At 31.2% G+C, this 15022-nt stretch overlaps 1 pseudogene across 1 annotated transcript; it reads left to right on the forward strand.

Annotated features, from left to right (window-relative positions):
- The first annotated feature begins 5158 nt into the window (after positions 1-5158).
- LOC125204641 (transcription factor TCP20 pseudogene) lies at positions 5159-6434 on the forward strand (annotated as a pseudogene). Its single transcript, XR_016132566.1, has 2 exons — positions 5159-6032; positions 6124-6434. The product of XR_016132566.1 is annotated as a transcription factor TCP20 pseudogene (transcript).
- The last annotated feature ends 8588 nt before the right edge of the window (positions 6435-15022 follow it).

The raw sequence follows: 15022 nt of genomic DNA on the forward strand, positions 1-15022 counted from the left end.
TGGATTGTGAGTTTCACGTTATAAATGATTTATAGGATAATTATTTATTAATTTTTTTTATGTTTAAACTTTTTCTAATTTTAGGGACAATATAAAATATAAAACTAGTCTACGGCGAGTGCAGTATAAAAAAATGAATAGCCCCTCGTGATTGTACATATAGGGGAGTGTTATATTACTAACTCAATGCATAATTGCTAACTACAACTCAATAATAGCCATTAGATATTCAAATTAAAGGCTTAGATCATTAACCACAAAATGTCAATACGATCAACAAAAAACATCAATAAAGCTATAGGATTAATTTCAATAAAAATCAATACGGGTATTAATGTCAAGTTAGTTATAACTAACTTTTAAAAGAAATCCCAAAACTTTAAATTCATATAACATATATCAAATTAAAGATAATTTTATAAGGATTTCAACGATGTACTACATGCATATGTTCCGACGTCAAAATTTGAAAAAAAAAATCTAGAATTTTCGTATTTTTCGTACACAGGCTAATGTCAATACAGCTAAGATAATATGTCAATATAAAGCACATACAATGTCAATCCTAAATTTGTGTTGACATTCTCAAAGCATTGTGTTGATATTTTCGAAACACTATATTGACATTTTCATCTAAAACCCTAATTTGACATTTTTTTTAAAATTTTTTTTTCGATTTAATTAATAAAAACGAAAATTACACATGGCAAATTGTAGACCACATGTTTTTTAAAATCATGTGGCCTTAAATTAGTTGCAGTTAACAATTAAATGATGAGTTAGCAATTGATCACTCCCCTGTACATATAAATACGTTAAATACGTTGTCGGCTGCTTATAACCGCATCTGAATGGCTATTCCTATAATTCTTACTTGTATAACGGTTTCGAATGATTTACCATGTCCGATATAGAATTTCTAACAATTCTGTAAATGTCAGAAATTATATATATATTTTTTTTATGGTTAAATAATTGAAATTTAAAGGCCGCACACGGAGGACTTGAACCTGATACCTTTGACCTCAAGCATAAATCTCACTACCGCTTGGCCAACTCACACACACATCTATATTGTAGCATGCATGTTCATATATACTTTGAAGTGAAATACGGTGGGAAATAAATATAATTAATGAATTAATTAATCAATTAATTACTAGTAATTAATTTAGCCCAAGAATTAGGTTTGTCATAGCTAGGCTTCATTCATTGCCGCCTTCCACCTACCTAATTAATTTCAGGACTTTCGACAATTCCAGTTCACATTTACTCCAACGTGTAGCATAGCACTTCGTCAAATTTTGACGATTTTGCATTGGAATATTTGTCAATTCATATAAAATATAAAATTTTATCATTATCTTGAAATGGTATAATGATGTCGTTGTATTTAACTTTCATTTGTAGCATGCATATGTATAGTCTCGGTATTTTAATTTCGATTTGGTTCGAAAAATGCAGTGCTAAACTGAAAGATGACAATATCATTACATATTTATAATATTTCAAAAATTATGTTAAATTTCAAATTAGATAAAAACTCGTGCACTAATTAATAATAATAATCAATCCTTTTATAATTGGTAAACTGTGATTTCAGATACTCATAGTACATGATTGAGTCCCATCAAAATGCTCTTTGTAGCTGTTCTATTCTATCAGATCAAATCCAAAAACATCATTAATTAATTAATCCTTTAATTGACTATTACTAATCATTATGATTCGCTATTTTAGCCAACTATAAATATTTTCTGGAATTTTAAAGAGCCACACAAAAAGTCAACATTATTGGCTCCATTGATCATGTGTGTGCTTTTCAACCTTTCTCACTCCTAATTTAGAGATGGTAAAGCTCGATGCAAATATTGCAACTATATATCAATGCATTGATGAGGTTAATTGGTCAGAAGAAGAAAAAGGATATATATTATGTTGTGCGACGAAAAAATCCTATAATATTCATGAATAAAAATAATTGCTATTGATGAGTGAAGATTATACTTTTCAAACACAAAACTACTTAATCACATAATACTTAATCACATAAAGATCTAGTTTTGCATAGATCAAAATCCTATATATGTATGTATATATATGCATATTTTGTATTTTGTACAACTCAATTTCGTTGTTTTTAATTTGATGAGTTGAAGAAAAAAAAAGAAACTTTGAATTGAAGTGAGGAAATGATATGTCAACAACTTTGCTTTTAAAAAAGGGACCCCATATGTCTTAAAGCTAGGCAACATTTCACACAATCAGACACATAAACCGATCATCACGCTTACCTACCGATTCTTATCACACTCTCACTGATCAGTTATGACATGTTTGGTAGGGGTGATAACTCATCTAGGGATGGCATTTTATGAAAAAAATGCATTTTATGAACAAAAATGTCATTTTTGTTCATAAAATGCCATCCCTAGATGAGTTATCACCCCTACCAAACATGTCATAATACTACTAGTAATAAATTAACACCGCAAAATATCTCTAACATACTCCATAAACTAAGTGGATATATAATTGTATGGAATAATATAGTTAGGCTCTACTTTAGAGCTTACGTGCAAGTAAACCCTATATTATAGGAATATCAATATTCAGTCATGCATCTAGAAAGTATATATCGCAATATAGATGTTGAAATTTAAAATTGCATAAAGCCGAAACGAGCTTGAACATCTAAATGACTAAATATCTACTACTACTTTGATCCTATATATTTAGTGGAAAATAATCAAATATATGAGTACTTGGGCAATGGGCGGGCGCTCATTTTAACTCATTTATATACTCCATCTACAAGCTAAGTTTGAGGTCAAGTCTATTTTATTAATTACTCCATAATAAACATATAATTTTTTTTTACATCATTGTCAAGTTTTAATTGTAAATTATCTTTTACTACATTTTAAGAAAAAAACTTGCATACATAATAAATTCATATGAATTTAAATTGAAAAAAGGCACCGCAAATATCTATAGAATTGACTGTTTTTCTTCTTCAATTTCTTTTAAGAATGATTACTAGCTTGCTAGTTTCATATTGAATGAAGGCAATATCAATTAACTTGTCGTAATCACAACTATATACTACTCCACCAAGCAGAGCACACAGTGGAGTGGAATGGAGTAGTGGCTACGCTCATGTCCACATCCCACATTCAATATTCGCCTCTTCGATAGGGGCACATCTTGTGATTGCATCTCTCTCTCAATATAGTACTACTAGTACTGATATATTTCATGTCGACGTGTGTGAGAAAGAGATAATGCTATTGTAGTATGAGCTACTAGTATACTAAGGTGGCGTTCGGTTGTCATGACTAATTATCATGAGACTATCCGTCTAGGATTAAGTTGTAGGATTATTTTAGTTAGAGAGGGAAGCTATGACTAATTATCATGAGACTATCCATCTAGGATTAAGTTGAAGGGGTCAATCTTGTGAACCAAACATGATACATATTTAATCATGAGATTTAGTGTTACCAACCGAACACTCCCTAAGATTTGAAAATGTACAACCGTGGTGTATCCGCACTTTAGTAATGAAGAAATCAATCAAAGGCATAAGAAAAAGGGGAAATTGTAGGCCGCTCCATATTTTGGCTTCATTCTCCTCATCAATTTCTCCAATTTTGTTCACAATACATATTCAACCGCCACATATCTTCAAATCTAAATTAAAATAAAAGATTAGTCAATAACATAGTGATGTATAATTAAATAGAACTACCTCCTCGTGCGTTCGACGCAGAAAGTATGTGGATAATTTAGGTTAGTGTCTGAGCACCCGCACATGCATGTTTCCAAGTCGGGAATAACCTCATTCAACTCGACCAAATATGTAAGAATTGATGAATTGTCACCTGCAAGCGTTTTTTGATGAATTCATACCAGAGATTGAGTGCACCTCGTTTACTTGGGCAAACATCAATCTAAATACCAGGCATACTCGTTCATCTCAAAGCTTATGTTGTGTCCACCACATGGAACAAATTCTCAAACCATAATACAACTCCGTGTCCATCAGTTGTCCAGTCTCCCCTTGCATGAGCTCTAACTATTTTAATTACTGTACATGCCTAAAGCAGTCAACTCTAAACCTGCCACACAAAATTGAGAACATAAAATCTTTTTCTTTTTATAAACATACGCTAGTCTAGAAATTCATTTTCACAATTTAAACCTTCTTGACATATTCCGACTTTGCCGATACATTAATTCCGTATAAAGTCGCACATCCAATATAATTTTGCACATCAACGATCACTACAAAAAAAAAAAAAAAAACCCCGTTAAGAACATATTTTAATGAAATTAAAGACGCTAATTTGAGTTTTTAAATATACCACCAACGCTTCGAAAAAATGTCATTATTGTTTGTGTTCCAATTAAAATTAGAGGACGATGAAAGCGTCATTTAAAAGAATAAAATATTAAATTAATTAATCCTTAATTTAGTAAATGTTTCATACTTTAATTAGACAAAGGGGTATTTACATTAGGACATATTACTACTATTATTTGAGTTATAACGTTGCGACAAGAAGTACTGCTATTATTTATTGTATTTTATTTGACTGTTTGGTCAATCGGTATTGGAGAAGAAGATACGGAGCGGCGAATCGAGTGATTGACGGAAAGTAAAATGTGTGTTTTCAAAAATGCACAAAGTTAATTTTCTCGAACATAAAATAAAATAAAATATGGTTGTTCGTGGTTGAGGTTGATGATCAAACAACTTAATCATATTTCGAGGGGTCTTTTCTTCAAATTCAAGATTCTTCCCTACTTAAATTACTCCACTTATTTAAAATTAGGAATTGGGACGCACCCATATATGAAATTGAATTGATGAGCAACAAAAATCCAAAAACATATGGATTTGGAAAATCATGACAAGATTTAAATCCATTAAACACCCATCATTTTTAACGCAAACTTGTCCAAACCCATAATTGCTGTGATGAAATAAACAGTGCAATAATTACAACTAAACTGATCCTATGACTAACAAAAAACCCCTTTTGCTTCACTCTCACTATTAATTACCAATCTAAAAATGTTAAAAAAAAAGTGATATTTATTTATCATGTGCATGATTACAAAGAGTGTAGCAAGAGTGACAACGACTCATGTGCGAGAGAGAGAAGATAAGGCAGTACAGTAAAAGGAGAAGAGAAAACTTTTTTTTACATGTCCCCTTCATCAATCAAGAGGCCCCATTTCTCGCCTCTTGTCATGGAACACAAACCCTCAAACCCAAACATGGCGCTAGCCATCATCGACGACGACGCCAAGAAGAAGCAGCTCGCTCCCAAGCGGACCTCCAACAAGGACCGCCACAAGAAGGTCGAGGGCCGCGGCCGCCGCATCAGGATTCCTGCTCTCTGCGCTGCCAGAATCTTCCAGCTCACTCGGGAGCTGGGGCACAAGACGGACGGAGAGACGATCCAGTGGCTGCTGCAGCAGGCCGAGCCGTCGATCGTGGCTGCCACAGGCACCGGAACCATTCCGGCGTCTGCCCTGGCGGGTGCAGGCTCCTCTGTTTCGGAACAGGGGAGCTCTGTTCCGACTGGTTTGTATTCGCGGCTGGTGGAGAGTGGGATGGGGATTAGGGCCAGCTCGATTTCGATGATGAATGAAGGGATTTGGCCTTCCTTCAATGGATTTGGATCAGCAATATTCCAGAATTCAAATATTCAAAGCGCGAATCGAGGTGTGAAGCTAGGGTTTGAGTTCCCGGTGCCCGGGCTGGAGCTGGGGCTGTCGCAAGAGGGGCAGATGGGGCTCAATCTGCAGGCTTTCAGCCATTTTTATCAGCATATTGGGGATTGCAGCGGCGGAGATCAGAATCAAGGGAAGGAGAATTCGCAGGGATCGGGCCACTAGTTTGATTTCGTTTGATTAGATTGATTGAGGACGATGATTGATTGTCGATTGTTTATGATGATCATCCATGGTCTTGCTACTTGTGTTTTCTGCTCAGCTCAATTCAATGCCCACGCAAACAGGTAATTTTATTGCTTTCTTTACTTTGTTTTTTTTTTAAATGATATTTCATATTTGTTTGATGGTATATTTTTGTGCATACATGCAATGCAGTGTGGAGTAGAAGAGTATGTGTGGAATGAAGATTGGTTGTGATTTTAGTTTGTGGTATCCAATTTTGAGGTGTGTTGTCACATAATTAATGTTGGTTTGTATTAATTAGTAGAATGATGATGAGTTGTCGTTGGCTTGCTTGTTTGTTACAAGTTGGGAAAGTTTCTTGAAATACAAGATATGAGCTGCATCTCATTAACACATAGTATGCCCAGTGTTTGGGAATTGGGATTGCACTTTTACTTTTCTTATATATACTACTCCTAGTAATTACTCCAAATCAAGATTTGTACAATCAAAATTTATTACAACTACCTAGTATTTGCTCATTTCTAGTTTGATCTTCAAATGTGGTGGGGGAATTTGATGGCCTGATCTTTTGCACCTTACTTATATTCTAACTTAGAAATAGAATGTCTGTATGTGAATTCTTCTTAACAAATTTGTAAACAGTAGTTCTCGTTAAAATTACTCCACTTGATAATTAAGTAATACTCCGGTATAAGTGATCACTAACAAATTAGTACTTGAATGTTAATCCTTAATCAAAAGCTATTGTTGGAATTGGGCATCTGAAATTTGAAAACGCAACACCCATTTAACGAAGAATCCGCAGATGCGAGATATAGTCGAAAAATAGCTATCCAGTTATTCCAGTAACCACTTTTTGGAAATTTTAATATGAGACCTCACTTTTCTATATTTCCCCCTTTTAAAATAAAATAAATTAAGGGACGAAAAGGGGGAGGTGGTATCATATGAGGTGAACAAGCATATATAGTAAGTATACTACCATTCTTACTACTCCACTACTATTCTTTTAATATTCTATTCCACACCAAGCTATTTGAATTTTTTTTATATTTGCTACACACCAAGCTATTTCGTCTTCCAATGTCTAGATATTTTTGTGTTGAAGTTTGAATATTGAAGTGTTAAATCATGAATAAATGTTTTTTATAAAAAATATTTGACATAATTTGGACATGTTACCAATAATTTATAAACACTTCGGAATAAATAGAAAGTTTTAAGGAATTTTGGTGGGCTACCATCTGGGTTGGCTTAATTGTTTCCCATTGGGCTGATCACACAAACATCAATAAATTTGGATTTTGATACTGGGCCCACGAATATAGTACTATAAATTGAATAACTGATTTTATGCGCTGTAAGGAAAAACAATTAAACAAAGCTTATGGTCTCGGCAACGTGAATTCCAGGATTTCTACCATGTTGTAAATTGTTATAATCCCTAAAATTATACAAATACCTTATATTAGTGTATATATAATGCAAGAATATTTAAATGCGAGATATACTTAAGTTGATTGCTTTGAGTAGTGTCTTCCATCCTAATTAGTAATTTTAATAAAAGAGCAATTCTGATTTATGTTGTCAAGAGTTCTTCCTTAAAATAGTACTGGATCAGTTTTAAATTAATATCATGAAATTGAACACGGGCCCTACTATATCGTTTAGGCTGTATTGGTATGTCGGTTGCTAGAAAAAGAATGTCGTGGCTGATTTTTTAAAAATAAATAGTTAACTCAATTTCCCAAATCAGGTTGTAAATATCAACAGAATATAAGTTTAGTACTACTTCCATTATGAAATGATACAAGATTTAGTGCACAATTAATAAAATAAGTGAGATCAATTGATAAAAAGAAAGAAAATTGAAAAAGTAAAATAGAAAAAGAGAAAAAATGGTTAAAGTAATGTGTGTATTATATAGAGTCCACTTTTTAAAATTAAAAGTTCAAAAAATTTTATTTTTAAAAGATGAATTAATAAAAATAGCTTTTATTTTTAAGGGAGAGAAATAATATAGTTAAAATATTAACCATTTTTAAACATGATGTGAAACGTTGACTTTATAACGGTCGTGTACGGATAGACAACATATACTAGAGATTGCAATAGATAAGAATGCACTAAATATAAGAAGTATAAATAATTGTGATTTACTAAGTATAGAATTTGTTTTTGATTTTAAGGGATAGAAATAATATATTTAAAATATTAACCAATTTTAAACATGAAGTGAAACGTTGACTTTATAACGGTCATGTACGGATAGACAACATCTACTAGAGATTGCAATAGATAAGTATGCACTAAATATAAGAAGTATAAATAATTGTGATTTACTAAGTATAAAATTTGTTTTTGATTTTAAGGGAGAGAAATAATATATTTAAAATATTAACCAATTTTAAACATGAAGTGAAACGTTGACTTTATAACGGTCATGTACGGATAGACAACATCTCTAGACAACATCTACTAGAGATTGCAATAGATAAGTGTGCACTAAATATAAGAAGTATAAATAATTGTGCTTTACTAAGTATAGAATTTGTAGAAAGGATAAATAATTGTGTTTTACTCCGAATAGAATTGGTAGAATTTGTAGGTATTTTCATCATAGCTTTCAACATCTACTGGAGTATATTTTTTCCTTTTCCCCTTAAAAGATGAATCAATCAATTTTGTAGTATGTTTACAAGAATATTAAAAATTTCACGTAAAAAAAAGGAAAAGAAAATCACACTCTATTTTTAAAATTTCAATTCAAAATAAAATATATTAAACAAAAAAAGATTTTGCTTTATTTTTAATGAACTACTACATTATTTTGTACATACGTTTTATTCATCTAAAAATTGGAGTATATATGAATTGATTTATTTATTTTGTTATAATTAACTGATTTTAAAAATTATCTAAATACATAATCAATTATCACTCATCATTACATTAAAAAAATTAAAGATTTTACAATTGTAAACTAAGTCAGGTTTTACTTCATTATTGAGTTTCGTGAAAGACAAATATATTTACTTACATAAATAATTAGGATTTTTAAATAAAGAAAACAGAACATCAATAGAACTGATTTTAATTTATAAAAGTTCAATATTAATACTCCCTTCGTCCTATAAAAAATGTACAATTGAAATGAACGAGAATTAATGCACAATTAGTAAAAGGAGAGAGGAGTAGGAGAAAGGTATTTACTAAAATACTAGTGTTTGTTTTATGAGTAATGATGGGTCATAGTGGTATAAGTTGTAAATAAATTGATATATATGGGTAATGAGTTGGGGACAACTTTTAATAAATGGAAATACCCATATATTTACTAGATGGATGAAAATGAAAAGTGCACGTACTTTTATAGGACGAAAGAAGTATTAGTAAAGTTGTAAATATTTGGATTTACATTGATAATAAGAAAAATTATGAATTGATAATGGACTAAAAAAAGAAAAAATATATGTTCTCATTGAGTGTCAAACCACAGACGGATAGACCTCTTAGTTGAAAGACTAATAAAACAAACCATTGAACTACATAATTTTTACACACACCAACGGAGCAGATATGATTTTCGGATCAACTCCTGTGTCCGCCCTTCTCGACCCCCTAAATCCGCCACTGGCTTTCACGGAAAGTATAATGAGGAGTACTAGTTTTCCTTTTACATAAAAAAAATGCTCCAAAACAAATGGTTGTAGTAGTAAATTTGTTTCAAGTGGCTATAACATACTCTCTTAGTATATGAAAAATAAATTCATAGAGAGATGGCTTGTGCTTTAATGAAAAATTGGTAAAATTTAAAAGAGAATAAAAAAAATGTGTAAAGTATGATTGAGAAGCTCTTTAAATTTTTTCAGATGAGATTATTTTTTATGAGCACTAAAGTAAGACTTTTTTTTGTTGAAGGAAGTTAGAAAAAAAGTTGTTGAGTGTTTTGTGCAAGAAAAGTTGTTGAGTGTTTTCGGCTGATTTCGAATGCATTGCGCATGACATGGCGTCAGGATATATTGCTAAACTTCCTACTTTAACCTCTAAATAAAATAGTTGATCATCTGTTGTTACCTTTTTTTGTGTTTTTTTTTTCTTGTATAAAAAAACTAGTACTAAAAGGAAAATCACATATTTCCATATAAAGGAGCAGAGCTCAAACACTTTTTGTTCACACAAACGTATGGGCACCATGTGGAAATTCACTTTGCTCCAAGTGGCTAGGAGTTTTACGGGTCTATTAGTGGATTATCTGCTTATCCATCCATTTCCACTTTATTTTTCTACTATTATATACTACTACTATGTTCTTTATTCTCAATTTCACTTTTACACTCGGTTTAAATATCCACTAGACCATTGATGTAGAAATTGTGAACCGATCTAGACCATTGTATTTGTTTGACCAACAATTTACATTAAAAGAAGAATCATTGTAATATCTTAAAATATATTACTATTATTTATCATTATTATTATTAAAGATTGACCATTATTGAAAAAATTAATGTCTATAGATAAAATATTTTGATTTTATATAAATATGTATCTATTTTTCTACACTAATATTGTTCCTATTAGATCAACCTCAATAAATATATATGTAATATGTGTATGCAAATTAGACTTGTTAATATGGTAACTAATGAATTTATAATACTACTACATATGCTTTATTTAAAAACATAAGTAACTGATTGAAAATTATTTGAATGATATAAGCACGTGATAACATTATGACAGTATTAAATGCACACATGTAAAAACGGGGTAAGAATTCAAGAATAAAAATAATTAATTAGCACTAAGAATATTGATTTAATGTAGTATCAATGATGATGAGGGGGTAGGTAGTTATAATCATTCCATCATTTTAGATTTTGACCCCAAACAATTAGAATATTCATTCCTCTTTCTTATCGTTGGGGCCGCCCCCACACATTCATAAATGACATGAATATGAATATGATGATCAAATCTAACACTATTAATCTAACTGTGTGATGTGAAAGTTCTAGAGTCCATATAATAGGAGTAATATGTATCGCAGTCGAAATTTACATGGGAATATAGACATTTATCCAATATCAAAATTCAAAATTAATAATCTTTGCAGCTTAAGATTTGGATGGTCTACTTAATATTTAGCACATCCACATATTATGAATAGATATAAATAGTGGAGAGGATCTAAAAAAGGCAATTCCTTTGTTATCTCAACAGCTAGCCCATTTGTGTGTTGCTATTCAGCCTGACAGTGGTTAGTTGGCCTTATTTGCAATGTCACTATTGAGCTTTGCCATTTTAAATTTGATACAAATGCTTGATTTTATATGGTGGACAACCAAAAACAATTTTTTGTGTAAATTAGGATAAGATATGCATAAAGTAATTTTGCATGTTCCTATTTATCATACGCAAATAAAAAAAAATATTCGAAGATGAAGATGAAACGAATTATAGTACTAGGAAAAAGTACGCAACAAGTGTCTTACTCCTATATTAAACATTTAAATATTAAAGAGCGCAAATTTCTTATTTTGACACATTTACTTGTAACTTATTCACATAATATTATTCTTTATTGCAAAAATAATTGTCAATGACCCACCATTTTAACCTATTATTGTGTACTCTATGCCTGTATATATTTTTTGGATGAATAGAGTATATTTTTTTATGCACCAACCGTAACTTATTTGTCTCTTTTGCAAATTATTACTACTGTACTACTCCCTCCGTCCCACTTTAAGAGTCTCGGTCGAGTCGGGTACATGTTTTAACAGTGTGTTTGAGTGTGTAATAAATAAATGTTGGATGTTGAAACCCACTTTTAATTGAATGTAAAATAAATAGATGTTGTAGTGGATGTTGGGACTCACTTTTAACACTTTTTTTACTTACTTTATAGATATTTTTTATTAGTTTATCCCAACCGGGACTCCTAAAACGAGATGTCCGAAATTGATCAACCGGGACTTCTAAAGCAGGACAGAGGGAGTACTATGTAATGGGCTACTTTTCGAATTATTATCCGATAATATAATAGATGTGTGTATCTATTCAGAATCCAACACTAAGGCGTGGGCTTCTGGAGGATCCTATTTGGATCATATCACCCAAAATAGTTTCTATAATACATACTATATGAGAATGTTAGCTTTATGACTATATAACAATTTTTTTAAAAATATGTCACAGTAATTTCCAGAGACAATAATAATATTTCCAGTTTTGTTTACATATATGATAAATATATATATCCTGTTTATTTACCAATTGCTTGCCCACACACAATACACTTGATGTTGCAATCCAAATTAGTTGTAATGTCACATAATCGCATATTTGTACATTCTCCACCTCAATAAAATATTTAAGATGAATAATTAAATTTCATAATAATGCACTAAAAGACATTGTTTGCCCAACTTGACAAGAAATCGACAAACGATTCTCCTTTTAAGGTATTGTTTTTCTTTTCTCTATATCATTTGTCAAAATTGATTTTAGACTAAAAAGATTCACGATTATAACGAGTTACCATATTCGAATATATTCATAGAAATAATTGATTTCAAATCCTTATAATATTGAGCACAAAATTAGAATAGGGGATAAAATGTTTGTGTAACTTAATCTCTAATTTCTGGAATTGGGGATACAAACTTGTGCAGGCTCAAAGATGGGACAAGAATATTAGTAAAAAGGAAACTGAATTAAATATATTCAAACTCTTGGGGGACAAGAAAATTAGTAAAAAGCAAACTGGATTAAATATATGCAAACATTACCCAGAATGAGCAGACAAAAGAGTTTTCTTGTATGAATCAACTGCATCGGTGAATATTTGCAATCATTTTCGGTAACTATGAGACATGACACCTAATTAAAAATATAATAGAAATTAGAAAAGAATGTATGGGGCAAAATGACTGTCCCTAAAAATTTGATACATATTACCATTTCAGTCCGTCCCTAAAAATTTGATACACTTCACTATTACTATTTTTGGTAGTGGACTCCATATTCCACTAACTCATTCCTACTTACATTTTATTATAAAACTAATACTTTAAAAGTAGGACCTACATCCCACTAACTTTTTCAACTTACTTTCCATTACATTTCTTAAAATCCGTGTCGGATCAAAGTGTAGCAAATTTTGGGGGACGGAGGTAGTATGTTTGAAGACACGCATTCAAAAAAAAGTGAGCATAATAAATCTTTTACTATACGCTTTGCATCTCATTATTCAAATAAACAGTAGTTGATATGTACCTTTGATCAAATTAGATTCACGTGTTGTAATTTCAATTAGCAAAACATACGATAGAATAAGTACACTATCTTTTTATGCCAATACAATAATCTCTAAGCCAAAGATGCTTAGCAAGAAATTCACATAAACAGACTGTAGAAAAACATTTCCACATCAAGTCAGTAGCCTCAAACAGCATAACAACAAAAAGCAAGAAGTAACAATACCAAAAAATTGGCAAATAACACAAGATCCTACAAAAAGTTGTGTCCGGGCAACAAAAGAGATACTACATGTAATTAACAGTTTAGTTGTGTTTCCATGTATATGTCCAAGCTCTAGTGTTGCTCCACTCGTCATCAATTTTTTCTGGAGTGAATGGAAAATCAGACACCATTCTCTAATCCAAGTTTCAAGTTGCCAAAAAACACGGTTCCTCTAGATATCCCAATCAGGTTCAAACTCTTGGAGGATTGCTTTATTCTGGATGTTCCATATGGTCCATGTAATGACATAAAACATAGAGATTCAAAATTTCTTATCAAATCGTTGGAATAAGGTTCCTTTTCATGCTAGGAAGCATATCTCTGGTTTCTCTACGAACATACTGTATATCAAAATCTCTCATCGACTATAACAATAATACCATAAATCACTAGATTATTTGCAACAAGAATAAGTATACTTTAACATTTTTTTTCCTACTTTATTTGTAAGTAATTAAACATTAAGTATGATATTCATGTTCCATCTATGACATAAAATAGTGTATGATTTATCATTTTATAATTGAGGGGATATATTTTTAGGTCTACGAATTTTGCCAAAGTATCATTTTAGGTCCGTGAACTTTGAAAATATCATTTTAGGTCCGTGAACTACAAGTTAATATCATTTGAGGTATTTTGAACTTTTTCCGGACGAAAATGCCCTCAAGACCTTCAAAAGACAATTTGGACAATTCTTTCGCTACTCAGCTTGCGTCGAAGACCTAGAGTCCAACAATTTTTTTAACTACTACTCCCACGGTCCCACAAAAGATGTCACACGTTCCTTTTAAGTTTGTCCCACAAAAAATGTCACATTTCCATTTTTGGAAAAAGATCTCTCTCACATGAATATAAAATTAATATTTTCTCTCTCCATTTAACACACAAAATAAAACCTCCTAAAATCTCGTGTCGTCCCATAAGTGTGACATCTTTTATGGGACGGAGGGAGTACTATTTAATTCAGTTACCATCCAATTTGAATTTAAATATAATTAAAATTTGCCATAAAAATATGTGTTAGTTTTTCAATTATATGTGTTAGTGAATTGAGACTTGATACTTTATTTTATTTTTTTCAATCAAAACTGCATTTTAATAACTTACTATAGGTGAGGTGTGAATTCTATTTAGTTTATTTGTTTTGAAATTAGATAGGTATTAATTTGGATTGTCATTCGGAGATGAATTTAAAAATGGAGATCAATTAACATCTAAATTGAATTTAAATATAAAACTTCGCCATTAAAAATTGTTGGATTTTATGTCTCTGACGCAAGATAATTGGCGAAAGAATTGTCCAAATTGACCTTTGAAGGTCTTAAGGGTATTTTCGTCTAATTTTTTTTAAATACCTCAAATGATATTAACCCGTAGTTAATGGACCTAAAATGATATTTTTAAAGTTTATGGATCTAAAATGATACTTTGACAAAATTCATAGACTTAAAAAGATGTTCCCTCTTTATAATTTCTTACAAGGATCCTTATGTTTAATGGTCGTTTGAGCATTCATTGGAGTACGGGGTAGGTTACTTTAGCATCGTAATACATT

This window comes from Salvia hispanica, chromosome 6 (genome assembly GCF_029641045.1).
Source record: "Salvia hispanica isolate PSC_SH4W2 chromosome 6, Shi_PSC_v1, whole genome shotgun sequence".
NCBI lineage: Eukaryota > Viridiplantae > Streptophyta > Magnoliopsida > Lamiales > Lamiaceae > Salvia > Salvia hispanica.